A 23,767-nucleotide genomic window follows, 5' to 3' on the forward strand; every position below is an offset into this window, starting at 1 on the left:
TGTACTACAGGAAAATGTTACTGGGCGTTTTCTATGTCCTCAAGTGGTAGACAGTGAATTAGGTCATTCGTTTCTCTAGATTTTCTTGTAAAGAGTATTACAACAGAGTATTCTGAAACCAAAGAATAGAGCATTAAATGAGAGTTGTCAAGAACAATACCTGGTTAGGAGAGTTATAGGGACAAGATAGTATCCAAACAGTGGAAGTAGGCTGTAGATAAGAGGATCGAAATGACAGCAGACCCATGTTGAAGAGTTAAAAAATATCTATTCATTGGGTTAAAAAAAATAATAAGTGTGTGTGGAGGAGGCTGTTGAACAAATCTGTACTGCTTATTTGGGGATGGGGCACTTCAGCAAGGACACATGCAATGTTGCAAATCCAGTAGTAGATAGCTAAAGAACGTTGGGATGCCAAGAAATGAGGCTGGAAATTTAGATGTGGCTCCTAAGAATTGTATTACTTGATGTTTAGTCTCTATAACTAGATGCTGCTTCTGTGATAACTAGCAATGAAGGGTTCCTTTAACCTGGATTCTCCCTCATACCCCTATATATCATGGTCTGTGGCAGTGTTCCCCAAATTATGTCTCTTTAAGCCAGCGGTTCTCAACCTGTGGGTCGCAACCCCTTTGGCGGTCGAATGACCCTTTCACAGGGGTCACCTAAGACCATCCTGCATATCAGATATTTATATTACGATTCATAACAGTAGCAACATTATAGTTATGAAGTAGCAACGAAAATAATTTTATGGTTGGGTCACAACATGAGGAACTGTATTTAAAGGGCCAGAAAGTTGAGAACTACTGCTTTAAGCACACTTGTGTGCAAAAAACGGAGGTGGTAATGGTCAATTCTAAAATGGCATTCTCTTCTTCAGGAATATACTTGAAGGAGGCCACCAGAGGACTGTTCTTAGTATGAGGTGAACAGAACTCAGCATATAAAAAACCAGAAGGCCATAGAGCAGTGCATAGATGGCATAAGAATCTGATCTATGTGCAATATGCATAATCTATGTGAGGATAAAGAAAAGATGATACATAGATACTGTAATGTGCCATACATCGTTTGAGTTTCCTATATTAACCACGTATTCCTCACAATAATCCTGTGAGGTTCGAACTTTCTTGAACCCCCAGTAATCTGATGGGAAACATGCGTAAAGGTCAAGTAATTTGTCTGAATCACACAGGTAAGAGGTGACACAGGCAGGAGCTGAACCTGGGCTGTCTGTGTGCTCACATGGTCTAAGCATTGCACCATGTTCCCTCCCACACTTTAAAGTCCCAGTTTAAAGTCACGAATTGAGTAAGACTCTTAGACTTACCAGAGTGACCTCCATACAGAGCAGTGGTTCCCAACCTATTTTTGGCCATGCCCCACCTAAGCATCTCTAAAATCCTGATGCCCCCCGTACCATATAATTCTTATCATTCAAAAAGTGAACTCCTATCCACATGGAGGAAGCCTAAAAGGCCATTAACTTGGTCTAAACAAGCTGCCAGAGAACATGGCATCCATGAAAAAGAAAAAGAACAAAAGGACAGCTGACATACTGAGAAAGAAATTGTTTTAAAAAATAATAATATGAAGTGATATGAAAAAATAGCAAATAAAGTTTCAAAACATAATAGAGAACTGAAATGTGTAAATATGTCACAATATATTTATATACTGTTATATACTGTATATGAGGCCCCTAGAACCATAAGAAATGCAAAAAATTCACTGTTAATAACTCATTCTCGAATTGCCCCCCTTAAAAATCAAACTTCCCCCCTGTGGAGTGTGTGTCCCACACTGGGAACCACTGATATAGAGTATTGAGCAATAAGGCCTAATCCACCAGTGTAATGTTGTGGTAAAATAAATAAGACCTGAGAGAGAACTTGGGGTTGGAGATAATACTCTGGGCATCATCTCCACATAGATACCAGCAGAGTTTGAAAAGAAGATGACATAATTAAAGGAAATACTATAGGGAGAAAAGACCAAGATTCTGAAAAAGACCTTGTGTTTAGATTTAATATCACAAGGAGATTAACTTGAGCCATGATGATAATGAATTATTTTGTAATTGTCTACTTCAGGATAGCAACCATGTTTTTTCATCTGTATTTCATCAGAGACTTTTAGAGTGCCCAGCACATGGCAGCACTCTGTAAGTACTTCTTGAATTAAATAGAAGATAAAAAGGGAATTAGAGATAGAAGGGCATCAAGAGTAATATGAGCCCTAACTGGTTTGGTTCAGTGGATAGAGCATCGGCCTGGGGACTGAAAGGTCCCAGGTTCGATTCCGGTCAAGGGCATGTATCTTGGTTGCGAGCACATCTCCAGTAGGAGGTGTGCAGGAGGCAGCTGATCGATGTTTCTCTCTCATCGATGTTTCTAACTCTCTATCCCTCTCACTTCCTCCTTGTAAAAAATCAATAAAATATATTTTTAAAAAAACAAGAGTAATATGAATATGTGTAAAATAACCTTGATGATGAGGAATATATGTGTGAAATAAACCTGTGATGAATTTCATATCCAAAGTAGTCACAAGAGGAAAAAACAGAGGCAATGGACTCCAAATGGATTAATTTCAATTAAAGCACTAGAAAATGCATATTAATTATTATAAGAGTTTGTTATATGCTATAAGAATATGGAGAAAGATGTGGATGTAAACATTTGTTCCTTATTTTTCAGAACCTTAAATCTTGTGATGCTAGAAGAAAAAGCGTAACAGTTATTAGGGACTGTAAAAGATATTAAGGACAGATGAATAAAATTTTTGAGTGAAAAGCATTTTTCAAAGCAAGATGTAGTGAACATGTGTGAGGTTGGCATGCAGAGTTGGCATCATTTGGGGGCCAGGAAGGGTGGTGGCAATGAAAGACAAAATTATTCCAAATGAAGGGAGAAACATAGCCAATGCCCCAGGAGGAAAGAACACAGAGATTATTGGATCATGTGGTTGACACTGGTTTGTCCTTTAATAATTGACTAGAGGTCTAGTGCATGAAAATTCATGCATTGGAGGAGGGGTCCCTCAGCCCAACCTGCCCCATCTCACAGTCTGGGAGCCCTCAGGGGTGGGAGGTGACCTGGCGATCAGGGGAAGGTGATGCCCCATCAGACCTCTGCTGCTGCCACTGCCAGCAGAGCAAGCCTCGGCTGGCCCTGGTTACCTGAGCCTTGGGCAGCCCTGGGCGGCTGGGGGACTGAGTGGACTGGTGGACTCCGTAGGCAGGCGTGCAGTGGGGCTGAGGGGACTGGGCGCCGCCATCTTGTGGCTGTGGGTGCTGCCATCTTTGAAGGCGGGGTAGTCAATTAGCATATTCCCTCCTTATTGGCTGTGGGTGCCTCCATCTTTGCGATGGCATGAGGGTCAATTAGCATATTCCCTCTTTATTAGATAGGGTTTGAGTAATTTACCAGACTTACAAAAACACATTCAACTCTGTGTATAGGAAAAAGGGGAACCTCTAAATGTTTATTTCTGATGATTAGAACTAACCAAGAGTGACAAATATATAAAAGGAGTGATTGTTGGCTATCATGCTAATGATGGCTGTATGACTGATAAACACCAGCAGAAAGCAGATCTGAATGCAATTGTTATTTTAAATAAATCTCAAGTGAAAGTGCACAGGATATGAAATGATTACTCACTGCACTCACAACTTTTGCAAGATGAATCAAAAGTATCATTTCCGGAATATGAACAGGCCTATGCAATAGTGACAAAACAAAAGAAGAGTTCTAAATAGTCCACATCCAGAGACAGGGGAGGTGAGGGGAGACTTCCGTAGGATCTTAGCCCGAGCTTTCTGAAGGGTTTATTGAGCCCACATGTGTAAGCATAGCATTCCTTCTCCATGCGAGTTATTGCTGCCAAAAACTTGCCCTTTTTAAAACCTGAACAATGAGCATTCTCTGCCAAACCTCATCACAGTGTAGTCTAAGACAACAATCCCCATGGCTCTATGAAATGTGAATCAAGCCAAACACGGAAATGTTGTTCTCTCATCTATATATCCAGTAGAAATACTTTAGAACAGCTGCTTCACAGGTGATAAAAGTCTTAACTTCAAAAGGTGATAAGATAATCTTGACTTGAATGAACTTCCCATTATAAAATTACAAATGACTCATCAGACACCATTTCATTATGCAAATACTTTGCAAACAGAATAGTCTGGCTATTTAACCTCTACCAACCTGCTCAGGAGCAATTTTTCACACTAACTAGATTACTATATGAAAATATAAGACAGAAGATAATGTGGCCAAAAGAGTGAATTTTCAATGAGAAGATATATCAAGGATAAAATTAATAAGCATACAATTGCTCTACTATTTAAAGAATTTGTCCTCTAATGTGAGAAGTTAAACCTCAAAATTGTTAAGATTTGAGATGATGATTTTCATTAACAAAGACATTTTTTCAAAATAGCCCTCTAGTTGTAATTATGATTTCACTAACCATCAATTACCTAAGAAACATATTGATAGGAAATAAAACAAGAGAACTGGTACTTAAAAATTTATTAAGAGGAAGTAAAAAATGCAAAAGTGTAAATGGTACCTATCTTTGTTATAAAATCTAAGTATACACTTTAAAAGTTTTTGGTCAGAATATTCTATTTTTTCATTCCTCTTTTTAATTAGGTTAAGTTACTGTAGGCACGATCTCTTTTATAAAAAAAAAAGTTGTTAAATTATTTTGTGTAAAAAAAGAAAACCCTGAACCTAAGATTCCAGTGAGAGTCCAGAGCATATTAATCTTGTTGATTTGAGTCTTTTTCAGACATTTTCATTTTTTCAGAAAATTCGGTGGGATATCACCAAAAAAAAAAGTCTTTTAGTCACACATTCTGGAATCAGGTTCCATAACTTTTCCCAAACAAATCCTTGAAATGTTTTATGCCATGACTCATACAAACTTAAAACAAAACAAACAACATTTTTTTTAAAGCATGCCTAAATTTCTCAACAGTTGCCACAGTAAAACACAAATTCAGCAGATACTGTAGTTAACTGTAGAGTATAGAATCTGGTAATCATTAAATAACTAGAGGCCCAGTACACAAAATTTTTGCAGGGGGGGTGTCCCCCTCAGCCCCGCCTGCACCCTCTCCAATCTGGGACCCCTAGCGGGGATGTCCAAATGCCGGGGTATCGGGCCTAAACCAGCAGTCAGAAATCCTTCTCATAATCCAGAACCGCTGGCTCCCAACTGCTCACCTACCTGCCTGCCTGCCTGCCTGATCGCCCCTAACTGCCCCCCCTGCCAGCCTGATCACCCCTAACCGCCTCTGCCTGCCAACCTGGTTGCCCCCAACTGCCCCCCACCAGCCTGGTTGCCCCCAACTGCCCCCCCGCCCCCGCGGCTTGGTCGCCCCACACAGCCTGCTGTTCAGTTGCCCCACACAGCCTGCCGTTCACTAACCCTCCTGCCAGCCTTGTCACCACCCCAGGCAGCCTGCTGTTCAGTCTTTACTGTGATGGAGTCTGGAACAATTTGCATATTCCTCTTTTATTAGTATACATTATAAATATGAGATAACAAAAAGTAAGACATCATGTTTGAAAGCTTAGATAAAAACAGTAAAATTACAAGACTTTTGGTCCAATTGTAAGAAGAGCTTATTAAAAGAGAGTAAACCACAAATTTTTAAAACAATGTTGCAACAATTTGAGACAAGAGAAGGAATAGCATGTGATTTATATATACATATGTACATACACACAGAGAAAGTGTCTTTGGAGAGTGAGGGAAAGCTTTGAGAAAACATATATAATTGGTAGAAAGGGAAATGGCAGCCCTTATTTCCTGCCCACCCTACATTGGCTGGGACATACATTAATCTCACCTTCTAGAAATGTTGGGGGAGATAGAGGACAAATAGGTATACTTTTAATTTTCAACATAACAATGATATGTTTATAATACATATAATATTTCATAGGAAATAATCTACATACTTAACGTAGTAGATTCCTTGAGGTTCAAAGATGAGAATAAAGAGTCACGGAGACATTTTGGCAAGAATTTTGAAAACATAATCATCATCTATACCTGAAGACATCTGGCAATGATGATAGATCTTGGCAATATCAATAAAATAGCAAAAAAAGAAGCAGGGAAAAAAGTTTGCCTTCCCTTTTAATATTGAATATTGATTTATATGACACAACTAATACATACCTTTCTTTGCACAAGAACCTATAATGGTGATCTGGAAATTTTTAGTAATCCAAATAATACATTTAAAAAAATTTTTTATTGATTTTAGTGAGAGAGGTAGGGAGAGGGAGAGAGAGAACATCAATGAGAGAGAAACATCAATGGGCTGCCTCCTGCACACTTCCCCCAGGGATCCAGCCCTAAACCAGGGCATGTGCCCCCACTGGGAATTGAACCAAAGACTTCTCATGCACAGGATGATGCTCAACCAACTGAGCCACTCTGTCCAGGGCCATATAACACATTTTATTTAGAAAAATAAGTAATTATGAGAATAGTTCATTAAAAATATGAGTTTATAATTGTTATATTTTGCATTAACAGTAAAAAATGGCAGATTAATAATAGCTTGAAGTAGGGGAATAAAGTAAGTATTTAATTGAATGACATTAAACTTGTTAACCGGAGAAATAGTCACCTTTTATAAAATTTTTCACCATGGTTAATCAATGTTTTGAAATCTCACTTTTAAAACATATACTTTATTTTTTCAGAACAGTGTTTATAAAAACATTGAGAAAATATTACAAAGAGTTCCCCTATAACCCATACCTAGTTTCCCCTATTATTTTTACACTAGAGGCCCAGTGTACAAAATTCTGCACCAGTAGGGTCCCTGGCAGCTGCCAGCTGCCAGCTGCTGGCTGGGACCTCCCTTCCTCTGGCCAACAGCCCTGCTGCCAGCCGGGAGTGGGGCTGGCCAGAGGGAGGGGCCATGGGAGGTTGGCTGGCCAGCCCCACCCCCTGGTCAAACTCCTGGTCAAACTCCTGGTCAAAGTTCTGGTTGAGGGGACAATTTGCATATTAGGCTTTGGCCAGGAAGTTATTTCAGTTGGTTCCTATGCCTCTTTCATGTACCTCTATCAGTGTGTGTACATGGTGATGGTGGTGGTGGTGGTCATGGTGGTGGTGTGTATGTGTGTTTTCTGGACATTCATTTTTTGGCACTACAAGATGACCCAGGCTCACCTTGCATAGTTCCTACCCCAGTCCTAGAGTCAGCCATTTCTCCAAGAATCCCTAGTTTGGTATTAGAAATGAAGATCTAGGCACAAAGTGTCACATATAAAATTCATTTTTAAAATAAATGCTTTATGCGTATCAGCATTTTCTGGTTTTTCAATGATGATCATAAACTATATCTGTAATGAAAGTCATTACTATAGTAACAAAAGATCTATGAAAAATACATACCCATTTCAATAAGAAAAATCACATTAATATAAATTTCTATTGACCCAGTATTTAATATTATAAGTAAATTGAGAGTTCTGAATATGCCAAATATTTATCTTTGAAATGAAGTGTTACATTTGAAAATTGAAAGAGTTCCTCCAAATATGAGTAGTAGTCATTTTCACTTTAGACAACACTTCTTTCTTTCATAGAATAATCACTTCAGATATGAAGAGAAAATATTTATCTAAAAGCACCACCACCAACAAATACCAACATCCAAGAATGCCTGAATTTCACCTGTAAGGACTGATCTTTATAATAAAGATTAAAAACACACACAAAAAGGGAGTGAAAGCCTAACACCTTGTGTATACATTCATCAAAGAAAAACCAGATTATTTGGACATAATTTGAAATTATTACATCATTAGACATGGGCCCAGCTCTCAATATAAGATGTGAAAAGAAGACTTCCATTGGCCTATTTAAGCAAATTAGGAGGGTACTTTATTTTCTGGACAATGTTTTTAAGCAGTGATAATAAATGTACCTATTATTAAGTATGGGTCATACAGGCTCATTTCTGGAATAAATATGGCATCATAATTCTTAAAAGCTGTTTAAGAACTTGGCTAGGTAGAAGACCTAGTCAAGTGAATAATTAATATAGGAAAAATCAATTGAAAATTTATCTGATGGTAGATTAATAATCTTCATATACCTATACCATTTTGCTTATTTTCCAAGAAAGCAATAGCACTGTATTTCTCTTAAGATGCTCAGTAATTTAGACTTATTTTGCTTATTTGATTGATTTTGTTCTCAGTAGTAATAGTCCCAGTTAATGATGCTTAATTCTATTTAATTAGAAAAATATAGCAACTATTCCATCTTTCCTGTGATTTGCTAGTAAAACTAAGAGGACACACTATTAACCAACAGTTTTAAAAACATAACATGTTGAAGTTATGTTAACTGCCCTATCGAAAAAACAAGGGACGGAAAGTAAGTCCTGATGTCTGAAGCAGAAGACACCACATCTTTAAGGGGATGATAGATTCAGATTCAGAAAGACACAGACTGGCCTACGAACTTTGGTCACTTAATTCTCAGTTTATTTTATACGTTTATATGGAAGGCTAATATTTATAGTTTACTGAACTTTGCAAAAGAATGAACAAACTGTCTGAATTTACCAGTGGAAGATTAGCAAGCTGGTTAATGATGTCCGGATTCATTACTTTAGAAATTATTAAATATTATTAACCTAGAGATAAAGGGTCAAATATTGAGGAAGATAGATTGAAACTCATCAAAATAATTTTAAATCTAAGTATGAACAGTATACTTCATGATATATTCCAGCTTTTTATAGCACTTAACTATCAGTTTTTTAATAATTTGCATTTATACATGTCTAATAATTTAAGTATAACTCATTACTTACGTTTTGAAATAATTTAAAAGGTGTTGCATTGCTTATCAGTGTGTTTCAGTTTATAAGAATTTTGCTTTAGCTATATCCTTCCTTCTAATTATTACTTAGGTAGGTGTTATTTAGTTAAGGTTAATTAACATGGACATTGGTGATACAGATTCTCATTTGTCAATTAGGTACTTGAAAAATACAAGCAGTTAAAAATAAAATAACACTTTATAGCATCATAAAAAATATTCAGCATCACACCACTTTTCTCTGTGAAAGGGTAAAACTCAGATCTAAGAGAAAATTATCCTTCCTAAAATCTCAGAGAAAGTAAAATATAACACCAAGATCTTTAATCTGATTTTCTATAGGCAATAGATTCAAATTCATTCTATTAATTGCTTATATTATTAGACGTCAACATGTGTTAGGTATCTAGAATATGTTTAGCACTGTAGTAAGATATAAAAAGTTAGAGAAGACAAATTCCTTCCTTCCTTCAAGGTTCTTATGATCTAATGAGGGATCATAAACAACAAAATGACAGTGGTTCTCAACCTTGGCTGCACATTAGAATCACCTGGGATTTAAAATCCTGATTTCTGAGCCTTATCCTCCAGAAATTCTGTTTCTTTGTTACTAATATTGTGGCCCCACCCCATAACAAAGTAACAGAATTTCTGGAGGATGAGGTCCAGAAATCAGGATTTTAAAAAGATTCCCAGGTGATTCTAATGTGCAGCCAAGGTTGAGAACCACTGCAATAAGAGTAAAGAAAAAGATTGAAAAATTGTAATATTAGCTTGACAGGCATAATTAAGATATAAAAATAAAAAGGGATTTGGGACAAGGTTTCCCAGAGTAAGGTATTATTTTTTAACCTAGTTTATGAAGTAAAAAAGAATGTGATTAACAAATTTTGCCCATGATCAATCATTATGATGATTGTTATTACTGTTTATTGTACAAATGTGGATATTTATTTTCTCTTTCAAGGACTATGTTTTTGAGTGTTGCAATACTTGCTATTTTACTTGGGTAATCTATATAACTCCATGTACTTATGTTAAGAATAATAGTTTTTCAAAATAGAGCTATGGTTACTCTTATTTATGAAATAAATCATTCATTAATTGACAAGAATGCTTCCCAAGGAACATGTGTCATCAAAACATTATAATTCCCACACAGAACAGTAAAATTCAGTCACATTTTTTCCACAAAATAATAAGGCTATAATAATCTGAAGATATACTAATATTCATTCAACCGGCACCAACCGAAATGTTTTCCCTTGCGACTACGAGGTTGATATTCCAACCGCTTCATAAAAATGTAGGTGACAACCCAGTAACTTTGTACACAATCACCAGGCTGCAGAAATACCTGCCCGTTCCAGAGCCATCTTCAGAGACTCTTTAAGATCTGTGATAACCTTTTGATAGTTACCAAATGTCCATGTAATGGAATAAGAATATATTATGAAGAATAAGAAAAGACACCAGGAAACTCCCTGTCTTCATTTAACTACAACCCAAAACAATATATTTTTTAGTATTCAGAATAATTCAGCTCAATGACTCAAGTTTAAACATGTAGTTGATTTGTTAGCCTGTCATCGTAAACACTACATGTACTTCCTCTGCCTTTGCAATTGCTTATATTCTAGACCTTCCCCGCTACCAAAAATAATTCCCACGTCCACCCTTACCCACACATAAAAGAAATAGATTAAAATTTCAGTTTCTCTTTGTACATTTTTCCCATGCAAAAACATAGTGCAAATTCATCAACTAAGACGTAACTATAAAGGCAATTCTGCAAGAAGGCAAAAGAAAAGCCACATAATTATGTCTCTACCTTTTACTTTTAGTTTCTGTCGTGTGGATTATAGTTCTCTGATAATTCCAAAACATTTTGCATTGGTAAACATTTTCCCTTAACCTCTCTCTCTCTCAGAAAGCCAGCAGGAAGGTAACAGAAGTCAAATCATCACTCCGCCCAAGTGAATTGGCAACAGATTCTTAACAAAGTTGAACCAGTGGTGCTGAAATATGAAGCAAGGTTTTAGGTATTCAGGTCATGAAGGCAATAAGAAGACTAAGGAAAACTTCATTAATCTCAGAAATTTTCTCAACAGGAGCATGGGTTACTATTTGACAAAATATATATATTTTTTTAATTTATCCTTTGCTAACATTATTAAAGCCACTAATAATTCATATAAGCTAAAATAAGATCTGGGTAAATTACTAGTGGCCTGGTGCATGAAATTCGTGCATGGGTAGGTTCCCTAGTCCTGGCCAGCGATCAGGGCCGATCTGTGGGGCAACCAGCGGGGCGATCGGGGGGTTGGCCCCCCTGGTACCCGCCTTGGCCAGCCTGGTGCCACCTGCTTGCCAGCCCCTCCCCCTGCTGCTGCCGCCACTGGTCGTCTCCCTCAGTGGGGCGATCGGGACGGGGGCGGGGGGAGGCCCGCTGGCATCTGCCTTGGCTGGCATGGGGCCTGCGGGCTGGGGCAGCTCCTGTGTTGAGCGTCTGCCCTCTGGTGGTCAGTGCCTGTCATAGCAATCGGTTGTTCCGCTGTTCGGTCAATTTGCATATTAGGCTTTTATTATATAGGATTAATATCATGTACCTATGATTCTCGGCCTGTAGACTTGATGTGGCCTCTACACATTCTCAACCATGGATTCCATTACTTGGAATGTTCTTTCCTTATAAATTATAATGCAGAGATGCAGAGGCAAACTGATCTTAGAAAGGCTCTTCCTTTAAGTGGGGTTATGGAAAGATGCCTGAAGGTGACCCACACCCAGGTAAAACAATTCAAGACTCAGCTCAGCCACTCAGCCTATATTTGGACACATCAATTAACACCTTTATATCTCATAATTCTTATTTCTAAAACGAGAATAACTGCTTTGTCTAGTCCCCTAACCTTCAACACCATTTTTGAGAATTGTGATTCTTTAAGATTCAAAAAGCCAAAATGGGACACCACCCATTTTTAACCCTGTGTCTCTACTTTTCATCTTAAAAAAAATGACATTTTCTGTAGTATTGGTAGTAATAATAATCGTGATAATGTACAAAGCACCTGGGATGCCATGTGTTTGATAAACGTCCCTTTGCTTCTCCACTAATTTTCCATTTGAAATGTTGCCAGTTCAGATCAGAACGGTTTTATTGTCTCTCAGTTACCTCTTGACCCTATTCTTATCTCTTCCTACATCACCTTCCGGTATTTCCTGGTCTTTCTCTTCCAAGGACCAAGGTCTTTTCTCATCTTCCTGACCTGGACCATCACTTTGCAGTCTGTCAGCGATGGCTCCCTGGGCCAGCTTTAGCTGCTGGGATGAGCCTCACGGATTCCAAGGCTGGACACAGTTAAAGGAACTCCCTCCTGGGGCTGCTCCCTTCCAAACCCTGCCCTTCCTACTCATCCTCCTTGCTGTCTGGCCTAGGAGCCGCGAGAGGAGCAAGGCATCACTCGAGTGATGACATGTGGCTCTCTCCCTTCCCCACCCTTCACATTTTTCTTTCCACGTGCAGAACCCGGAAGGCTATGACCGCTCTTGTCCTGGCGGTTGCCAAGGTTACACAATAGCAGCACCAGACCCCGGAGGGTCCCATCTCCTCTGCCTCCCCCATACCTCCTGACACACACACACACACACACACACACACACACACACACACACACGGAGAACCCTTTCCTGCTAAACTGGATACTTTCAATCCCTCCACTCCTCCTGCTCTCTTCTTGAGCAAAGAGCAGTGAGTAGCTAAGAAAAATGGGAGGGGTTCACTGGAGAAAGAGGAGTCCTCCTAGGGACACTTGCTTTTATTTATGGGGCTAAGTGGCGAAAAGTTCACGCGTTCAACTCCGATCTCTGTAACAGGAGACTCGGGGTCTCGGTGGCCTCAGCTGTTGGGGTGCAGCTCCTGTCCAGTCCCCTAGACTCCAGCCTGCTGGCAAGAGCTCGGCGTCTCCTCCTCCTATCAGCTCCCCTCCGCTCGCCAGGACCCAAACTGAGCCTTCAGCGCGCGAGGTTGAACAGAAGTCAAGAATGAAGGGGAATCGGCCCGGCCCGTGTGGGAAATGGCCCCGGCGCTGCCAGGGCGGCCCATTAACGCGTCAACTCGGGCCGGGCCGGGAGGAACACCCGGAGGAGAGGGGATAATTCGCTGGGTTACATTCCCAGCCGGAGTCAACTCGGGACCTTTCGAGAGCGAGCCCAGCGAAGGGTTACCCAGGGCGGTCGCACTCCAGCCAAAGTGCGTTTGCAGCAACTCCATTCCCCAGACAGCCAGCTCTGTGGCGGGGATCTGACTCCAGTTTCCCCGCGGGGTCCCGAAGGGTGCCGGCTTCCTGCTGACGGAGCATCGCGACTCACTAGCAGGGAAAAAAGGCATCGCCATCCCTCCCCAAAAGCACCACAACGAAAACAATCACCAGGGTCTCCCCTCCGCTCCCCCAGCCCTGTGGGAAAAGGAGTGAGCGAGGCTCCGATGCCCGCAGTCCAGTCCTCCCCAGACGGTCCCCACCAAGGCGTCTCCAAAAGAACCTGCAGCCGGTGGAAGCCACGGGGCACGTTCCAACGCGCCGCTGGCTTGGGAGGGGGCGAGGCAGCCAGGGAGAAGGAGCGAAGTTTCTGGACGCATCTGGGGAGGAAAACTTGGCTGGGTGCTGGGTGCTGGGTACTGGCCGCCGCCGATGGAAGCTCCGGCTGCGGAGGCTGCGGCCACGGCGGCGGGGAGATGGGACGCGCCCCGCTGCCACGCTGTCCCCGGCGCCGCGCACCGACTCGCTGTCCGTCCGTCCGCTCCCCGCGCACCCGCTCCCTGGCCGCTCCGAGCGCCTTTTCTGTCCCGGGACAGTTCCTCCTCTCCTGGCCGCTCCGCATCCTCACTTCGGACCCACGGCCACCCACCCCCAAATCAAGTCCCCCCGGTTGAACTCCCCCCGTCCCTAGCGAGCCCTCCCAGGAGAGTAGCAGGTGACCCGAAACCGGCCTTACCTGCCGCGAACGCTGCTCGCCCTCTCTCTTCGGCCGATGTCCCCCCAGGGGCAGAGGGAAGGGATGCCGGCTGCGGGCGGGCGGGTGGGCGAGGCGGGGACCCGGGCCCAGCGCGAGCTCCTCGGAGCGGCAGCCCTGGCTGAGCCGCGGAGCCGCGGGCGGCCCTGGCGGAGCGCGGAGGCTGCGGCCGCAGAGGACGGGCGGGGAGGCAGGGGGCGCTGCTGGCCCCGAGCAACGCGCCGGCACCGGCCGAGAGCCAGGCACCAGCTGGGACCTTGGGGAGGCGAGGGTGGCGAGGAAAGGCACGCTCCGAGCGGGAGGACGGCTTTTAAGTTTGTGGTGTGACCGCAGCAGCTGTCCTGGGAGAGACTCAGTCTTTCTAAAAAGGGGATGCTCAAGCGCCGGGGATTACCTCTCCCCTTCCGATCTCCTCCCCCAGCCCTCGGCCCCCCCTCCCTCCGCGCGCGCCAGTCCTCCCCAGCAGCAGAAGTCCATCCCTGCCCGCACGCAGGCTGTCAGCAGCGCGTGTTCAATGGAGCTCTGGCCTCGCTGAGAGATGTTATTCCGGACCGGCACTCTGTTAAAGCAGCCTCTGACGTCGGAGCCCGCGCTCAGGCGTGACTTATTCTACACCATAAAGTCTCTAAGGACCCCCTGGGGAAGAAATAGGACAAAGGCTGCCCTTTAAATTCTAAGCCTCGCAAACAGTACCTGTGTTCCAGTATGTAAAACCCGGTCCACTGTCGCTGGCCTTGAAAGAGCAGGCAGGGGGCATGAGCGACAGAGGTCAACCCCCCATTAGGGGGCTGGCAACCAGAAAAGACCAAGATGAAACAAACACCGAGATGTAGGTCTTCTTCCCCTTTACCTCACAGCAGGCCAGCAGAGATGCGTCACCTGTTCCTGTTTTAGGAGGTTTCCTTTGCAGATTGGTACACACTTTAGTCATGAAATAGGAAAGTTGGAAGTATATGGGGACGAGGGGTGGGTCCACATTTTCAGGAGCCTGGAACTTACACGATTTGGAGGTGGGAGCCATTTTAAGAAAAAAATGATGCAGAAATAGTTTAATCCTACAAATTGTGCAATAACATATGACCGTGTTTATCCTCGGGCTGCCCTCAGGGATATGGAAAGGGCCTGCTGTGCAAGTGATGAGTCCTCAAGCCTGGGCCTTGCTAACTGCATTGTGAGTCCTTCTGTGATTGGAACTAGGTCTATTGTCACATACCTTGCACTTATTAGTCCCAACATAAAGCTGACTTGGGGTAGAGCTGGGGGGGGCGCGGGGCGGGGAGGGGATGGACAACAACAATCATGGGATCCTGCCTTTGTCAGCTTGATTTAAGAGCACAGCTTGTATGGGCCCCTGAGCTCCCTTGGCAATGACAAGGCGTGTTCTGGTTTGGGGTTAGTGAGCAGACAATGGCAACAACGGAAGAACTGAAAAGCGGGGAGGAGACTCTTCATTCAATGTCCCCTCAACAGCAGAGAGCTTTGGGCCACAGAAACACAAGTCACTTTAAGTTACAGATGGTTGGTGGCTGAGCCAGGCTTAGAAGGGACTCAAGTTGCCTAACTCTGACCAAGGTTCTTTCCTGTGTCTCATGCTGCCCCATCTCTATAACCTTGGTTTTGACTGTCAACCAGCCAACCCCATAATATCCCTCTTTGTATACAGGAGAAGTTAAGTTTCTATAGACTATTTCAATCTATAGCAACGTTTGTTCTGAATGCTCTATATTAAAAGTTATGGCCCTCATTTTAGTGTGTTTGTTGCCTTTTCTATATTTTTTATATTTTTTATAAACGCCATTGCCCCAGATTCAAATTTCAAGTTCACCGCGAGGACAAAATATCTCCTTTGTCTCTCATAGAATTGCTTAGGGTTTTGCACATGGTGGGTTCATATGTTGTTTTTATTTTTTAAAAAAGCTCTATTTTTTTAATTTTCTAATATATGTGTCAACTTTATTGGCCAGAAAATCGCATTTAAGTAGAAGTGTGGTTAAGTCTGGATTTCCCCTCCTGCCTACATTCTAGCTTAATATACTCAAACCAAATGATATCTCCCATTTGCTACTATTTTAACCTTTTTCACAAGGCCCCTACAGAATTAAACACTCCCTCCTATTTCCCCAAAGCACTTTGATTTCACTCCTATTATAAGCCCTTTTCATATTATATCATATAGTTATGCATGTGTCTGCATCTCATACAAGAGTATGGGATATTTTGTGTCTTTGTTTTTCCTGCCCCTAAAACATTGCTATGAATTTGTATTGAACTGATTTAGCTTGAACTACCCTGACTTCACAGTTAGACTGTCTTTCCGTAGGCATCCTGAACATACCATGAGAAGAAAACATCTGGACACTGGGTTCTGTGCTTCTCATCCTTTTCATTACTCTGGGCACGCAGCAGACAGAATGAACTGCACAGCCCAGAGTTGTGATGAATGGCTTCAGCTGTGTCCATGGCTTTGCAATCCTCAGGGTACTTCTTGAATACAGGGAGTGTCTTGAATACAAAAGGTGTTTAGGAAGTATTTGAAGATTAAATGAGTTAATGAAAACAGTGGATATGATGGTGACAATCAGTCACTGAATTTATTTTTGCTTTTGTATTAACTATCCTGGATCCCACCAGCATGGTTTTACCACCTCTTCTAAGCATTTAAGATTGTCACCAAAAGCAACTGGTAATCTCTTCTGTAAAGCTCATATCCTATCTGAGTCCTTGCAATAACATCCAGTGAGAAAAGTCTGTTTTAAAGTAAGTTTTGTTAAAATGTAAGGTATGTCATACAGTTTAGTTTATCTCCAAGGTTGACTATTCAAGATTCAACAAGTGATCCTTAATTATATTGAAAGAGGTATGTATATCACCAGGACTACTTAATGCTGCTATGCTGTTTTAATCTGAGAGGAGGAGGGGGGAGGCAAGAAAGAAAGGAAATAAAATATAAATCAAAGTACTTTCTAGGTGCTTGGAATAGTTGTTGAAGAAGTAAACTTGTCTTGAGGGTCCAGGCTTCCTCTGTGACAAACCACCTCTCACCCATCTCCTTTAGGACTCACAGATAGAATATGAGCAAGTTATTCTTATTGTATGTAATAGATATGTGGTAGATAAGGTGAAATACACAATTTCTCAAAGCATTCCATTTTAATACTGAAGGAAGCCAAATAATAAAGTTTGAATTGTAGAATTTCAAGAATCAATCTAGCCCTAGCCTGTTTGGATCAGTGGATAGAGTATCAGCTGGAGGATTGAAGGGTTTGATTCTGGTCAAGGGCATGTAACTTGGTTGCAGGCTCCATCCCTAGCCCTAGTTGGGGTGCATGTGGGAAGCAACCAATCAATGTGTCTCTCTCACATTGATGTTTTTCTCTCTCTGTTTCTCCCCCTCAATTCCACTCTCTCTAAAAATCAATGGAAAAATATTCTCAGGTGAGGATTAACAAAACAAACAAACAAACAAACAAGAATCTATGTTGGGAGTCAGAGGGGAAGGCAGCAGAGATAGGTAAGAGTAGAATGGGTAGAATGGGTGTAATCTAGGCTTCTTTAATTCCACACATAGCTACCTCTGCCCTGCAAACAGAAGAAAGATAATTACTGGGTCCAGAATTTAAAATCTAGCAAAATGTCAGAGGATTTGGCTGTACTTTCTACAGAAGGTACCTGTAGTTCTCTTTCAGCAGAATCTGCAGTCCAACTTCTCTCTGTACAGACTTCTATTCACAAAACAAATGGAAATTTGGTGTATTTAAAGGGGAAAAAAATGGGTAAGTAAAAGAGAATGCAAAGTTTTATGCACCCACACAAGGAAATGGAGCTAAAACCCAAGCCATTTAGTGTTCCTGTCTGTAAAATTAGTCATACCTTGGTCATATATAAAACCTCCCTGCCTTATAATAAATACTCTTTATGAATGTGTTCCCACATATTAACATATCAATACTGACAGATAAATGTTACTTTATGTCTAATTGGAACAAGTGATGGCATGAGGTAAAAGCAACTTACCTAATCTTTTACCAGGTATTTTCCCCTCAGAAACAAGATATTTTTTCCATCTGTTTCATTTGATCATGGCAATCCTCTCATCACTGGATCATTAGGTGGTTGCATGTTAAGATCATTAGATCATTTTTAGCAATGAAAAAACACATCTGACTTTTGTTTTTATTTCAATATTAATTATACCTATATAGAACTCTCAGAAGTACATGTATCTCTGTTTCTTATCATCAGATAAAGACAGACCATAGTTTATGGCTAGTTAAGTGAAATGTAAAACTGTCAGGACTTTACTTAATATCTTTGAATTTTAAGCTTTTATAACATCATAAATAACCATAAACATTCAGAACTGGGAGAAGCCCTGAACCTTCTAGCGCTCATGCTATACATAAGGACACCAAGGCCAAGAAGATGACCACCCAGCTCCATCTTCCTCCTGCCTCAATGTACCCCATAATGCAGTGCCCAGCCATAGAACCTTTTCTTAGGGGGAAAAATCAGCTATTTTTCTAAACCTTTCCAAGCCAGAATCTTAAGGTTATATTTACTTAGCTGGGTTGGGGTGTGGTGAATAATTAAATTCAGCAGGAATGCACTTCAAAATAAAAATAAAAACACAACCCAACCCCTCTGGCGCAAGTCCTGAGACCTCAGAAAAGAAAACCTCCTTGTCTATGAACATTCACTTGAGGTTGGAAAGGCTTTCTGTTCCTGATATAGGAGTCCACATAGCTATTGCAGAATGGGGAGTTTAAAGTCAAATGAATGGCTCTTTAAAAAAAATGTTCGTATATCAATAAACAATCCCCATGGAACTACTTTAAGGAAAAACAAACAACTTTCCTATGCATTGTATAAGAAAAAAAAATATCATTTTTAAGTATGCTTTTCTTAATACCACATACCAACAGCACTCCACCCAGAGAGCACACTTTAGATCCAGTGTATTCTTCTAAGAAAATGGGGGAGGGGGAGGGATTCCTGTGATACTAGGAGGCAAACCTTATTTGTACAAGGGTGATGAAACCAAGAAAAATACTATGCCCTCTTGTGGCTTATTTGTTCTAGTTCACAACTGATCAACAGTACTCTATTATTTCCTGAAACTCAAACATACCTATATTCCAAGTGGAATTCAACTATTCCTTTGTGTAGTAACCGGAGAGAGCAGGTCCTGCAGACAGCAGGAAGGCATTCCAAGACCTCTCCTTTGTTCAAGGTCATAAGCAGCTGCTTAGCCACAGTGAAATCCGTATCCCTGAAAGCAGGGGGAGATTATCCAAAATATCCCACAGATTCTTACAGATATCATAAAAATACCTTCCAAAGAAATGCATTAGCTAGAATTTCTTTCCTAAATAGTGAGGTTTGTTTTGGACAGACTTAAACCATCCGTTTCCACAAATAGGAGAAAATTCATGATTTCCTTTCCTACTGTATTTGTATCTCTACTATTTCTTTAACTGTGGGTGATGCTTATTTTTCCATTAATATATATGTACTAAAGCAGTTAAGGGAATATTGGTTTTCATACTGTGCATATTTTTTCTCTTCTTTCCCCCTACTTTACTCAAAATGAAGATATAATAAATATGTTTGATTCTATGATTTGCAGATATAATTACATTTATGGTACTACAAGAAATGACCATGTTTTCCTGAAACAGCAAATTGGCAATGAGATGGGTTTAGTAGATAATGACCTCTGCTGATCATGAGCAAGATGTTCAGGTAACTATGATTTCAATAACTTAGTAACTAAGTGAATGTCAAAGGTTTAAAACAGGCAAATTTTGCTAAATCTGTCCAAATCTATTAAATTAATAATTATTATGAGTAACATTATTATTCTTTCACATATAAAGCAGCTTAAAGTTAAGTGACTTATGTCATATCTTTTTTATTCGACTGGATCTGCTTCTGCATTAAGTGGGCCAAGGTGCGTTTCCTAATCTGCACCTTTACTTTAGCAAGTTGCTGCTGAAATAGACCAAATTGTCTCCTACTTATCTGAAAACATAAATACAATTTTTCAAAGTGCCCAACTCAATAAGGGAACCATTGTTTTTTGAAGTTACAAGCTAAAATAGAGCCTGTTTGGAAATGATTCTTTTAAGTTGATTTAGGTCAATGATCATTCTCCCCGTGAAGCACAGATATACTTTCATTAGAACTATCATTTGCAAAGAGCATTCATAAAAATGTTCAAGATTTTTAGTTTTACTTATTATAAATTTAGGGAATAATAATGAATCACTATACTATAATACTATTAACAAATGACATTCTCTTTTTACTTTATGTTTCTATAAAATTATCTTTCCCTATGTCAAGCAAAATTTTACTTCCCAAATTTTATTCATGTGTTTGCCAAAAGAGTAACCACATTAAATGTCTATGATAATGCATATATTTTTAAAATTATCTCTAACTTTACTATATTTAAAACTTCTAATTCAAGAATGGAGACAGTTTTTAGGATACAAACATGACCACTTAAAAAGAATGTATTAAGAAATTAAATTAACATTTCACTAATTAAGAATAAAGACAAGTCATCCATAATAATGAAAGTCAGTATTGTAAGTATGACATTTTTGATGGCATGCCCAATGTTAAAATGGTGATCTGCCAATATGAGCTATGAAAACATTACAAATGGATGATATTAAAACAAAGATGCACTGGTTAGTGAATAGATAACCAAATAATTAAAATAAATTAGAAGTCACAATACAGACTTAGATAACATATTATAGCTCTCTTATGCAATGGAAATTTTGTTTTCTGGCTCCAAACTTGAGTGGACAATGAACACCTTCTTTTCTAAAAATAATTTTTATGTAGCATTTGAAATACAAAAAGGTAGCTTACACACACACTAAAATAGAACTCACACTCAAGAATACACCACCCAACTTAAAAATTAGAACATTTTGAATATCTTTAAAGTTATTTTTTGGTTCCTCCTAGAATCTACCCTTTTGCTTACCATGTAGAAGTAAAAAATATTTTCAACTTAGTGCTTATTTTCTCTCCCTTTTATCCCCTCCTATGTATATGGCTCTAAACAGTATATTGCATGATGTGTTGTTGTTATTAGTTTTATATAAATAATATCAGCTTCATTAAAATGATAATTTTCTGTGATTTTCTTATTCAGCCTTAAGATTAATTTCCCTTTTGTGTATGCTGTTGTTTTGTTCAGTTTGGTTGCTTTTAATCACTGTTATGCATTCTCATAATGATGGCTAGTTGAGTTGTTTCCAAGATTTCTCTATTGTAAATAATGCTGCATGAGCATGCTTGCATATGGCACCTTATTTTTCCATTACTCAACTCAATGTCTGTGTATAGGGAATTAGATGAAGAGATGTTAAATGGAACAACAAAAGAGAGATGGAGAGGGTATCTGAGAGAGTAACAGGAAAGAAAGAATGATACTCAGAGATTAGATGCCACTGATGCTCCCAGACTGGAAGTCTCTCAGTCCACCAGCTGCTCACCGCTGGGCATGCTGCTCCAGTGCATGTTGGCTTTTTTGGATGTGCTATCTTGGCCAGGACTGGGCTGCGGAAAGCTGTTATCTCTGCGATGCTGGAGATAGAAGCACCTTGACCCCATTACCTATCCACTGGCCACTACCAGGAACTACCAGGCCTGCTTCATTCTTAGAGGCAGAAGCATTTCTGTTTCTCTTGCCTACTGACCTCCTGCAAATTTCCACTCATTTTGTTTGCTTGTTCTTGTTAATCTTAGCCCAAAGGATATATTATTTTTATGTATTTTTTATTGATTAAGGTATTACAAATGTGTCCTTATCCCCCCCCCCATTGTCCCCTCAAGCATTATGCTAAGTGAAATAAGTCAGTCAGAGAAAGATAAATATCACATGATTTCACTCATTTGTGGATTATAATGAAGAACATAAACCGATGAACAAAAACAGATCTAGAGACAGAGAAGCATGGATCAGATGCTCAAACCAAGGATATTTTTCTATTGATTTTCAGGGAGAGTGGAAGAGAGAGGGAAAGACAGGGAGAAACATCAATGTGAGAGAAACACATCGATTAGTTGCCTCCTGCAGGAGCCCCAACCAAGGACCCAGCCACAGAGGAGCCTGCAACCAAGGAATTGAACCCGGGACTCTTTGGTCTGCAGGCCTACAATATATCCATTGAGTCAAACTGGCTAGGGTCAAATTTCCACTATTGACTAAATCTATCCAATGGCCAGATGACAAAGCAGTACAAAAATGTAATTTTCAGATTCCCAGGCCCAGACAGAGTATAGAAAACAGATGTGGGGTTGACAGATAACAGGTAAATAAGCAACACAATCTCTCATTTCTACCTGAAAGCAGAAAATTTAAATTAGTTGCTTTCAGGTGAACTCAGTAAATTAGTGATTTCTCAATCATTTAAAATTCTATATATATTTTTGTCATGTTTTGAAGACATAAAGTGCATTTTAAAAATGACTAAACAGCCTGGTCTGTGTGGTTCAGTGGTTTGGTGTCAACCTATGAACCAGGATGACTTGGTGTGATTCCCTGTCAGGGCATATGCCTGGGTTGCTGGCTCAATTCCCAGTAGGGGGCATGCAGGAGGCAGCTGATCAATGATTCTTTCTCATCATTGATGTTTCTATCTCTCTCTCCCTCTCCTTTCCTCTCTGAAATCAATAAAAATATATTTAAAAAATGACTAAACATAACATTTTATTGGAGTTCAGAGGAAAAAAGATATAACCTAAGGTTGTGCAGAGAGAATATTAAGTATATGGATAAACTACGGTTACAGTGGCTTTTGGACAAATTCCAGCAGATTGTGCAGCATATAAACACCTAGGGGTTGAGTGGAGAGGCTTCAGGGTGAGGCTTTTTCTGAGAAAACCATGGGAATGAAGTGTTGATGTGGGGATGTGGCCACTGTGTTAAGGGGGATATGAAAAGATCCAGTTTTTCAGAAATGAAGATCTATGAAAGTAAAGGGTAGGAAATGAAACTGGAAAAGTAGATGTGCAAGATATCATGGCAGATTTCGGTTGCCTAACTAAGAAGCTAGGACTTTACAAACTGACCAAGAGAGATTAAACAAAACAAAACAGATAAACTCAATCTTGAACAGTATAGAGATAGAAAGATATATGATTCACTTTAAGCCTAGCCTGCCAATAGCACATGCTAGAAGAAAGAGAACTTAGAAGCAAGAAGTCCTTCTAAGAGATTGTTACAATATTCTTGGGTAATAAAAATCTAAACTCCCGAAATGGCCCACAGATTCGGAAATATCCAGGTGTCAGAAATAGCTGAAAATTAGACATCCTATATTAATAAGATTAAACAGAGAAAGTAGTTTTAAAAATAAATCCTTCTTTTTGTATAACAGATTCGTAATGAAAAACACTTTTTAAAATCTTTGAGCTTTTAAAAATATAAACCCATAATTTGGCACTGAAAGAGAAAAGACTTGGTAAACTATCATAGACGATTACTTAATTGGCCTTTTCCACTTTAGTCGTCTGAGGGCAGTGGCTTTTCCAGCTTGCTTGAAAAATTTGAAAGTGACTCAGCATTACTCCACAGCACTTGAATGAATAGATCTTTCAAAGAGCAGCTATTGCTTTAACATGGTAAAAACAGGCTGTCGACCACATAAAAATAGCCTTCCGAAGTCATTCATTGATTTGGTTACACTTAGAAGTTAATTCTCCCTAGAAACAGCACCCAGAGCTACGCCAGTACAATGCAGTTTAGACGACTCTGTAATGCATTTCATTTGTTCTTTCAATGTGGGATGATGAGAGGACTCCTAGTAGTGGTGGGTATGAGTACTTGCTCCCTTCCATGTTGTTGATT

The 23,767-nt window shown here is 40.2% G+C and overlaps 1 protein-coding gene across 1 annotated transcript in view; it reads right to left on the reverse strand.

The window, feature by feature from the left end:
- Positions 1-13,983, reverse strand: part of SEMA3D (semaphorin 3D) — a 202,616-nt gene extending 188,633 nt beyond the window's left edge. Inside the window, exon 1 of the mRNA XM_070424159.1 lies at positions 13,876-13,983. The gene's annotated coding sequence lies outside the window, so the exon portion shown is untranslated. The remainder of the gene's footprint in view (positions 1-13,875) is intronic.
- Positions 13,984-23,767: the final 9,784 nt, after the last annotated feature.

This window comes from Myotis yumanensis, unplaced genomic scaffold (assembly GCF_028538775.1).
Source record: "Myotis yumanensis isolate MYYU_CA2020_CCGP unplaced genomic scaffold, mMyoYum1.0.hap1 SCAF_9, whole genome shotgun sequence".
Classification (NCBI taxonomy): Eukaryota; Metazoa; Chordata; class Mammalia; order Chiroptera; family Vespertilionidae; genus Myotis; species Myotis yumanensis.